General features: G+C 45.4%; 1 non-coding gene and 1 pseudogene across 1 annotated transcript in view; both read left to right on the top strand.

Annotated features, from left to right (window-relative positions):
• The window catches only part of LOC116655474, a 179-nt gene extending 71 nt beyond the window's left edge, over positions 1-108 (top strand). Inside the window, exon 1 of the ribosomal RNA XR_004310555.1 lies at positions 1-108. This exon is cut by the window's left edge and continues 71 nt beyond it. This is a non-coding gene — a ribosomal RNA (5.8S ribosomal RNA).
• Positions 109-438: 330 nt separating this feature from the next.
• LOC116655477 lies at positions 439-10204 on the top strand (annotated as a pseudogene).
• The last annotated feature ends 1080 nt before the right edge of the window (positions 10205-11284 follow it).

The following is an 11284-nucleotide window of genomic DNA, read 5'->3' as shown; positions in this document are numbered from 1 at the left end:
CTGCAGGACACATGAACATCGACATTTTGAACGCATATCGCAGTCCATGCTGTTATGTACTTTAATTAATTTTGAAGTGCTGCTTGGACTACATATGGTTGAGGGTTGTAAGACTATGCTAATAAAGTTGTTTACTATTTTGTTTTTTAAACATTATAGTATGCATATGGTATATTATTGGATATATTTTATATATTCATAATATAAAAAATAAAAGCAATTATCTCACATAATAACAAAAATTTGTATGTGAAAAATGAAGATATACAATTCTTTCTTTTTTCAATTCAAATAATACTGAGAAATGTCTAGCATAAAAAATATGAAATATTTTTCATCTGGAATTGTCTCTTATTTAAAGATGCGAAAATTGAAAATACATCTAATATATTGTTCTTCATAAAATAAAGATAATGTAAATAATATTATTGCTTTATACAACCTCAACTCATATGGGACTACCCCCTGAATTTAAGCATATTAATTAGGGGAGGAAAAGAAACTAACAAGGATTTTCTTAGTAGCGGCGAGCGAAAAGAAATCAGTTCAGCACTAAGTCACTTTGTCTATATGGCAAATGTGAGATGCAGTGTATGGAGCGTCAATATTCTAGTATGAGAAATTAACGATTTAAGTCCTTCTTAAATGAGGCCATTTACCCATAGAGGGTGCCAGGCCCGTATAACGTTAATGATTACTAGATGATGTTTCCAAAGAGTCGTGTTGCTTGATAGTGCAGCACTAAGTGGGTGGTAAACTCCATCTAAAACTAAATATAACCATGAGACCGATAGTAAACAAGTACCGTGAGGGAAAGTTGAAAAGAACTCTGAATAGAGAGTTAAATAGTACGTGAAACTGCTTAGAGGTTAAGCCCGATGAACCTGAATATCCGTTATGGAAAATTCATCATTAAAGTTATAATATTTAAACAATATTATACAAATAATGTGCATTTTTTCCATATAAGGACATTGTAATCTATTAACATATTAAATTTATCATAAAATATGGCTTATAGTTTATTCAAATTATTATGCTTGCATTTTAACATAGAATAAATGTCATTAATTTGATAAAGTGTTGATAGACTAATAAGAATACAGTGCGTTAATTTTTCGGAATTATATAATGGCATAATTATCATTGATTTTTGTGTTTATTATAAGCACTTGTATGATTAACAATGCGAAAGATTCAGGATACCTTCGGGACCCGTCTTGAAACACGGACCAAGGAGTCTAACATATGTGCAAGTTATTGGGATATAAACCTAATAGCGTAATTAACTTGACTAATAATGGGATTAGTTTTTTAACTATTTTATAGCTAATTAACACAATCCCGGGGCGTTCTATATAGTTATGTATAATAATATTTATATTATTTATGCCTCTAACTGGAACGTACCTTGAGCAGATATGCTGTGACCCGAAAGATGGTGAACTATACTTGATCAGGTTGAAGTCAGGGGAAACCCTGATGGAAGACCGAAACAGTTCTGACGTGCAAATCGATTGTCAGAATTGAGTATAGGGGCGAAAGACCAATCGAACCATCTAGTAGCTGGTTCCTTCCGAAGTTTCCCTCAGGATAGCTGGTGCATTTTAATGTTATATAAAATAATCTTATCTGGTAAAGCGAATGATTAGAGGCCTTAGGGTCGAAACGATCTTAACCTATTCTCAAACTTTAAATGGGTAAGAACCTTAACTTTCTTGATATGAAGTTTAAGGTTATGATATATTGTGCCCAGTGGGCCACTTTTGGTAAGCAGAACTGGCGCTGTGGGATGAACCAAACGTAATGTTACGGTGCCCAAATTAACAACTCATGCAGAAACCATGAAAGGCGTTGGTTGCTTAAAACAGCAGGACGGTGATCATGGAAGTCGAAATCCGCTAAGGAGTGTGTAACAACTCACCTGCCGAAGCAACTAGCCCTTAAAATGGATGGCGCTTAAGTTGTATACCTATACATTACCGCTAAAGTAGATGATTTATATTACTTGTAATATAAATTTTGAAACTTTAGTGAGTAGGAAGGTACAATGGTATGCGTAGAAGTGTTTGGCGTAAGCCTGCATGGAGCTGCTATTGGTACAGATCTTGGTGGTAGTAGCAAATAATCGAATGAGACCTTGGAGGACTGAAGTGGAGAAGGGTTTCGTGTGAACAGTGGTTGATCACGAGTTAGTCGGTCCTAAGTTCAAGGCGAAAGCCGAAAATTTTCAAGTAAAAATAAAATTTACTATATGTAAAAATTATATACTTGAATAATTTTGAACGAAAGGGAATACGGTTCCAATTCCGTAACCTGTTGAGTATCCGTTTGTTATTAAATATGGGCCTCGTGCTCATCCTGGCAACAGGAACGACCATAAAGAAGCCGTCGAGAGATATCGGAAGAGTTTTCTTTTCTGTTTTATAGTCGTACTACCATGGAAGTCTTTCGCAGAGAGATATGGTAGATGGGCTAGAAGAGCATGACATATACTGTTGTGTCGATATTTTCTCCTCGGACCTTGAAAATTTATGGTGGGGATACGCAAACTTCTCAACAGGCCGTACCAATATCCGCAGCTGGTCTCCAAGGTGAAGAGTCTCTAGTCGATAGAATAATGTAGGTAAGGGAAGTCGGCAAATTAGATCCGTAACTTCGGGATAAGGATTGGCTCTGAAGATTGAGATAGTCGGGCTTGATTGGGAAACAATAATATGGTTTATGTGCTCGTTCTGGGTAAATAGAGTTTCGATCATTTATGGTTGTAACTTGTTCCCCGGATAGTTAGTTACGTATCCAATTGTGGAACTTTCTTGCTAAAATTTTTAAGAATACTAGTTGGGTCAAACCAATTAGTTCTTATTAATTATAACGATTATCAATTAACAATCAATTCAGAACTGGCACGGACTTGGGGAATCCGACTGTCTAATTAAAACAAAGCATTGTGATGGCCCTAGCGGGTGTTGACACAATGTGATTTCTGCCCAGTGCTCTGAATGTCAAAGTGAAGAAATTCAAGTAAGCGCGGGTCAACGGCGGGAGTAACTATGACTCTCTTAAGGTAGCCAAATGCCTCGTCATCTAATTAGTGACGCGCATGAATGGATTAACGAGATTCCTACTGTCCCTATCTACCGAACCGAACGGACGTGTTTTCTGTGCGCTCCGGTGAAAAAATTAATATCAGCCGAAATAAGCTGCCTTTTAAGACAAATTAAAGTGCGTTTTGTGTGCGAACGTTGCTGCTACAAAGTGCGAGTTGTGCGGTTAGTGTAGCTAACGTATTTTCGCGGAAAATCGTGATTTTCCAAAGTGAAAATTCGCCACGTGGTTTGAGCAAAACAATAAAGCTTTAAGCTTTGGTGCTGCCATATCGGTGAAAACTATAAAAACAGCTTTCTATCAGCTGTTTTTGGTGCTGCCATATCGGCATAAAAACCTTAAGCAGCTGTGTGTGGTGCTGCCATATAGGCATAAAACAGTGGAACAGCTGAGTGGAGTGTGGCCGTGTGCTGAGAACTCTTTGGTCCTAATTTGTGCGGAACTTTGTGTGGCGCGTAAAGTTCGAACTTTCGAATTTAAATTTAAATTCGGAAATGCCGCGCGGTCGTGGAGGCCGCAGTCGCTCGGGCAGCCGCTCGAGTGTAGCGAGCGTTGCAAGCGTCGCTAGCGCTGCCAGCGTCGCAGTCGACGTCCGCCAAGCCAGGAAGTCAAGGGAGCGTTCCATTTCCTTTGACATGGAGTCGGAAGTGGAGCCGAAGCGCCTGGATCAACGGAGCTCGCCGAAGAAGAACAACGGTGCGGAGATGGCCTTCTCGTGCCCTGGAGGGCTGAATGGAGCTGGGCTGGAAGCCCATGGAGCCAACACCGTCGCCCCCGCTGCCGCCACCATCGCCGCCATCATCGCCGAGCCTGTTGCCGTTGCCCCCGCTGCCGTCGCCCCCGTTGCCGTCCTTGAGCACGCTACTGCTCGCGCCGCCGTTGCTGCTGGCCAAGGAGCCGTTCTGGCTGAGTTGTCCGCAACCCAGCGTGCCGTTCGCGGTGCGTTGCTGAGCGGCAACCTGCAGACGGTCTCTGCCTCGATGAGCCGTTATGATGAGCTCGTGGTGGCCCTGATGCTCCGGGTTGCGGAGCTGGAGACCCGAGTAGCCATGCCGCCGCCGATGACGTCAACGCTGCACCATAACGCCGTTGGACAGGCCGCCGTCCCCGTAGCCCCAGTCCCAGTCCCCCGTACTAAGGTGCGGGAGACTTGGTCCTGCGTGGTGAAAGGGACCGATCCGGAGCTCTCCAGCAGCCAGATTGCGGAGAAGGTGAGGAAGGAGGTTGCACCAGCCCTTGGAGTCCGGGTGCACGAGGTTCGGGAGCTCAAGCGTGGCGGAGCCATCATCCGCACGCCGTCAGCTTCGGAGGCCTCCAAAGTCGCAGCGTCCAGGAAGTTCGCCGAGGTGGGACTCAGCGTGGAGCGGAACCAGGCCGTCAAGCCCCGCCTGACGGTCTTCGACGTGGACACGGCGCTGTCACCGGACGTCTTCATGGAGGAGCTCTACGCCAACAACCTGAAGGATGAGATGACCGTGGCTGACTTCAAGAAGTCGGTGCACTTTGCATCGAAGCCGTGGACCGCTGCTGATGGAGGCACGACGAACGTGACTCTGGAGGTCAGCGAGAAGGCTCTGGCCGCTTTAGACACGGGCCGTGTCTATATAAAGTGGTTCAGCTTCCGCTGCCGGTCCCAGGTCCGGACGTATGCCTGCCATCGCTGCGTAGGCTTCGACCACAAGGTCCAGGAGTGCCGCTTGAAGGTGAGTGTGTGCCGCCAGTGCGGACAAGGGGGCCATGTAGCGGCGAAGTGCACCAATCCGGTGGACTGCCGAAATTGTCGTTTTAAGGGGCTACCGTCGGGGCACAATATGCTCTCGGCGGCCTGCCCAGTGTATAGCGCAGTTTTGGCACGTGTGAATGCAAGACACTAACATGTCTCGGCTCTTGCAAATTAATTGCCAGGGTTCGTACGCTGTTATGTGCGATGTGGGGCAGATGATGTGTGAAAGAGGCTGCGTCGTGGCGCTGTTGCAGGAGCCGTATAACCGCTACGGCGGTGTGCGCGGTTTGCCCGCAAATATGCGGGTATTTCCTGACAGCAGAGGCCGTGCCGCAGTCGTTGTGAATGACCCCGGCATAGAGTGCACTTTAGTGAACTCTACTGACTGGGGTGTATGTGTGGGTTTAGAGGGGATTTTTGGTAGGTTGTATGTCGTAAGTATTTATTGCAAGTTTTCCGAGCCATTAGATCCGTACCTTCAGTACATGAATGCGGTACTACTCCAGGTGAGTAGCAATCCTGTCATTCTTGGCCTTGATGCGAACGCGTCATCCCCCTTATGGTTCAGTAAGATGTCCAGGCTTGGTCCTGGCCATCGGAACTATGACCGGGGTGAGACGCTGGCCGAATGGGTGATCACCCAGGATGTACAGGTTGTTAACAAGCCTAGCGAGTGGTACACATTCAACAGTCCGAACGGAGCGAGTGACATTGATGTTACTCTCGCGAATGAGGCAGCAATGAGAGTGTGTGATTTTCAATGGAATGTGTTGGGGGGTCAAGGTGTGAGTGATCATAATCCGATTGAGATTGTGGTCACCCGCGCCGTGGCCCTGGAACCGAATGAGAGGCTTAATGGGTGGTGCTATCGTGGTGCGAATTGGGCCCTTCATGGGCATTATGTGAGAGAAGCGGCGACGCAAGTCCCGTTTAGCACCTTCTGTGCTATGAATGTGGATGAGCAGGTTGCATGTGTGACAGAGTGGGTTACGAGTGCGAATGATTCCATGTTTGCGAGGCACCGTAAGGTGACTCGTAAACGTGTTAAGTGGTGGACGCGTGAACTGCAAGCCGAGAAGCGGTCTCTCCGGTCTCTGAGGAAGAGATTCCAAAGGGCCAGAAGGACTAATGCGGACGGCGTGGCCCAGCTTAGGGATCAGCTTAGTACTCGGGTTCATGAGTACAAGCATAGGGTTTTGAGAGTGAAAGATGACGAGTGGCGTTCTTTCGTAGATCGAAATAAGCACGATCCCTGGGGTCGTGTTTACAAGATTCTGCGGGAGAATGGGAAGGAGGGGTCCAGGGATATTTGTGCCCTACGGGTTGAAGGTCGAGACCTTATAACCTGGAAGGATTGTGTGGAATGTCTTTTGTCCGAATTCTTTCCTAGGGAGGATCGGCAGCATTCAGTGCCTGATGCAGTGGGTGATGCTGATCCCCTCCTGATGAGCGAGCTTCAGTGGGCTTTCACTAAGCTTCGCTCTGGGAAAGCGCCTGGTCTGGATGGGTTCACGGGGGAAATTTGTAAAAGTGTCTGGAAGTCCATTCCGGATCACTTGTACGAATTATACTCCAAGTGTGTGAGTGAGGGGGCCTTTCCGAGTGCATGGAAGTGCACGAGGGTGAGTGTGCTCCTAAAGTCACTCGATAGGGACCGGAGCAATCCGCGTTCCTTTCGGGGCATCAGTCTCGTTCCAGTTCTTGCAAAAGTTCTGGAGAGAGTGCTGGTGGAACGGCTGCAGGAGAGTGTGGGGAGCCAGATGTCTGATAGGCAGTTTGGCTTCCGTGAAGGGAGGTGTGCGGAGGACGCTTGGAGGAGCGTTAAGGACTCTGTGAGATCCAGCAACTCCAAGTACGTCCTCGGTGTGTTTGTAGATTTCAAGGGGGCTTTCGATTACCTAAGTTGGGCCAGTGTGATTCGGAGGTTGAACGAGTGTGGGTGCCGGGACGTAGCTCTTTGGAAGAGCTATTTCTCGGGACGAAATGCGTGTGTGGTGGGAGTGAACGAGGTTGTTTGGAAGGATGTGGCTCGTGGTTGCCCACAGGGTTCCATCTGTGGTCCATTTATATGGAACCTCATGATGGACCCCCTGCTGTGGCAGCTCGAGCAAGCGTGGCAGTGTTGTGCGTATGCGGACGACTTGCTCATCTTGGTTGAGGGCCAGTCGCGTTCGATGATTGAGGCAAGCGCTTCAGAGTGCTTGCGCATTGTTGGCCAGTGGGGCGACAGTGTGGGTGTCAGCCTGGCTAGGGATAAGACTGTGACAATGCTGCTGAAAGGCAGCTTGTCCAGGCCTCCCGTGGTCAGGCTCGACGGCTCCAGCATAAGGTATGCGAAACAGGTGAAGTACCTGGGCGTGACCGTTGGAGAACGGTTGCGCTTCGCACCACACCTTGCCAATCTGAAGGACCGATTGGTCGGTACGGTTGGACGATTGCGCCGAGTTTTGAGGAGTGAGTGGGGCCTCAGCAGAAAAGCTGCTCGCACCATATATGGTGGTCTTTTTGTTGCTTGTGCAGCAAGCGGATCACCATCATGGTGCGATGCAGTCTTGGACGTTAGGGGCAGAATGAAAATTTTAAGTGTGCAAAGGTTGATTTTGTTGGGGTGTATGCCTGTGTGTCGCACTGTCTCTACGGAGGCACTGCAAGTTTTGTTTGGAGCAGTTCCCCTTGACTTGGAGATACGGCGTAGAGCCGTAAGCTACAAGCTCAAGAAGGGGCTGCCATTGCTGCAGGATGAATGGCTGTATCGTGAAATGTCGGGAGGGAACGTGGAGAGTTATGGGCCAAGTGAATGGAAGTCTATGTTGCGTGAATGTGTCCTGTCGGACTGGCAAGCCCGATGGGATAATAGTGAGAATGGGCGGGCTACTTACGAGTTCATTCCAGATGTCTCGTTTGTTGTCGATCGACCGGACTTTGGTTTTAACCTTAGTGCCGGGTTCCTTTTGACTGGCCATGGGTCGCTGAATGCATTCTTGCATAGGCGGAACTTGGCGGGCAGTCCGGAATGCCGGTGTGGCTCTCGGCAGGAGACCTGGAAACATGTTCTCTGTGAGTGTCCGTTGTATGATGATCTTCGTGATCTGGGCGGGTTGGGTGTGGTTCAGGCTGGGGGGGACTTTGACTTTAGTCAAGTGCTCTCCACGAGCGACAGGATTAGTAGATTGAATGTGTTTGCGAGAGCCGTATTCAGTCGTCGACGAATGCGTTGATTTGTAGATGCCGGGATGTGTTAGGGGTGAATGGTGCGTGAATCAGGATCGAGTGATTAGGTGTGTGCAAAGTTCGCCGGGTTTTCGCCCGCCGCCGGGGCTACCAGTCCCCGAGCTTCATGGTAGCCAAACTGGGAGTGCTTCGTTGAGTTGCACGAACCTGACCAGAGGATTTTTCTGGTACCACGGGTGATGAGGATTCACGGAGATGGTGCTCCAAATCCGCCTTGTCACAAGCCCTTAGGGGTTGTTGGGAACATAGCTGGCCGTCTTCGAGCGGCCTGGTCACTGACCAGCAGCGATTGCCGCGGTTTGCGGAAGAGGAAGGAATAGTCCTCGCCTCCGAACAGTGAGAAAGCCATGTCCATGAACATGGTGGATAAAACTGTACCACCTTATGATTTGGCTTCGGCCACTTCATAATCTATTCCCAGCAGCTATGTACTATCCAGGGCCACCGACCCGTGACTGTTCTGGAGTCAAAATCGGTAGTGTCCTTGTTGGCACGGCGCCTGACCGGAGGCTGTGATAATTTCTGGTACCACGGGTGCCAGGAGCCCACGGAACTTGTTCCGTCCTGGCTATGGTGAGGCCCCCTAGGGAGCTACGTGGTGGTTGTGGTTTAACACCCGAATGCGGGTAGAGCCTCTGGCTCGACGTGGAGTTGCGTTATACAACCGGGTGCCGTGATCCCAAAGATCGGAAGAGGTTTAGATAGGCCTCCATCCTTAACCGAGGATTAAGTCATGACCGAACAGATTGACTTACATTCGGTATCCGGCGGAACATGGTTCCAAAGGGGCGCTGATTGACGCATTGTTTCATATCCCACGCCCGAGGGGGCCGTGAGATTAAGCCAACATGGCAGGTGCTCACGTTAAACATATCAGACTTTCATGTCCCTATCTACTATCTAGCGAAACCACAGCCAAGGGAACGGGCTTGGAATAATTAGCGGGGAAAGAAGACCCTTTTGAGCTTGACTCTAATCTGGCAGTGTAAGGAGACATAAGAGGTGTAGAATAAGTGGGAGATATTAGACTTCGGTTTGGTATCGCCAATGAAATACCACTACTCTTATTGTTTCCTTACTTACTTGATTAAATGGAACGTGTATCATTTCCTAGCCATTATACGGATATATTTATTATATCTTATGGTATTGGGTTTTGATGCAAGCTTCTTGATCAAAGTATCACGAGTTTGTTATATAATCGCAAACAAATTCTTTAATGAGAGATGCATTTACTGTATTATTGATTTGAAAATTTGGTATAACTCCAATTACTCAGGTATGATCCAATTCAAGGACATTGCCAGGTAGGGAGTTTGACTGGGGCGGTACATCTCTCAAATAATAACGGAGGTGTCCCAAGGCCAGCTCAGTGCGGACAGAAACCACACATAGAGCAAAAGGGCAAATGCTGACTTGATCTCGGTGTTCAGTACACACAGGGACAGCAAAAGCTCGGCCTATCGATCCTTTTGGTTTAAAGAGTTTTTAACAAGAGGTGTCAGAAAAGTTACCATAGGGATAACTGGCTTGTGGCGGCCAAGCGTTCATAGCGACGTCGCTTTTTGATCCTTCGATGTCGGCTCTTCCTATCATTGTGAAGCAAAATTCACCAAGCGTTGGATTGTTCACCCATGCAAGGGAACGTGAGCTGGGTTTAGACCGTCGTGAGACAGGTTAGTTTTACCCTACTAATGACAAAACGTTGTTGCGACAGCATTCCTGCGTAGTACGAGAGGAACCGCAGGTACGGACCAATGGCACAATACTTGTTCGAGCGAACAGTGGTATGACGCTACGTCCGTTGGATTATGCCTGAACGCCTCTAAGGTCGTATCCGTGCTGGACTGCAATGATAAATAAGGGGCAATTTGCATTGTATGGCTTCTAAACCATTTAAAGTTTATTATTTATATTTTAAACGACAATGGATGTGATGCCAATGTAATTTGTAACATAGTAAATTGGGAGGATCTTTGATCACCTGGTGCCATGCTAGTTACATATGAAAACATTATTTAATACAATGACAAAGCCTAGAATCAATTGTAAACGACTTTTGTAACGGGCAAGGTGTTGTAAGTGGTTGAGCAGCTGCCATACTGCGATCCACTGAAGCTTATCCTTTGCTTGATGATTCGAAAATATATACACAAAGTGTTGTATATATATATTAATTATATATATTTTTTTTTAAATATATTTATTTATATATATATATATAACGCAGTGTGTATTGCACAGCGTTCGAGCGCTACAGGTAGCCAAATGCATCGTCATCTTATTAGTGACGCGCAAATATAAAATGTTGACAAGATGAATATGATATAAAAATATCATATATATAAAATGAAAAAAAAAATTTTTTTCATCAAAGTATAAGTCCGTAATATACGGACGGCGGGAGTTGTAATAACTTTTGCCTGGTAGCCCTTTGACTCGTCATCATATTAGTGACGCGCATGATTCAATTCATGAGATTCCTACTGTCCCTATCTAAACTTTTTTAAAAATATTAAAAATTTTTCCAAGTACAAAAATTTATGAATGGATTTGAATATACAAAATGTTAACACGATAATAATAATGTCTCTGCTGTATTGATAATATTAATATAATATTAAATCAACATATATATAAAATGAAAAAAAAAAATTTTTTTCATCAAAGTATAAGTCCGTAATATACGGACGGCGGGAGTTGTAATAACTTTTGCCAGGTAGCCCTTTGACTCGTCATCATATTAGTGACGCGCATGATTCAATTCATGAGATTCCTACTGTCCCTATCTAAACTTTTTTAAAAATATTAAAAATTTTTCCAAGTACAAAAATTTATGAATGGATTTGAATATACAAAATGTTAACACGATAATAATAATGTCTCTGCTGTATTGATAATATTAATATAATATTAAATCAACATATATATAAAATGAAAAAAAAAATTTTTTTTCATCAAAGTATAAGTCCGTAATATACGGACGGCGGGAGTTGTAATAACTTTTGCCAGGTAGCCCTTTGACTCGTCATCATATTAGTGACGCGCATGATTCAATTCATGAGATTCCTACTGTCCCTATCTAAACTTTTTTAAAAATATTAAAAATTTTTCCAAGTACAAAAATTTATGAATGGATTTGAATATACAAAATGTTAACACGATAATAATAATGTCTCTGCTGTATTGATAATATTAATATAATATTAAATCAACATATAT

The sequence above is a fragment of the Drosophila ananassae genome, unplaced genomic scaffold, assembly GCF_017639315.1.
Source record: "Drosophila ananassae strain 14024-0371.13 unplaced genomic scaffold, ASM1763931v2 tig00000208, whole genome shotgun sequence".
NCBI lineage: Eukaryota > Metazoa > Arthropoda > Insecta > Diptera > Drosophilidae > Drosophila > Drosophila ananassae.
This window is presented reverse-complemented; position numbering and strand designations above follow the sequence as displayed.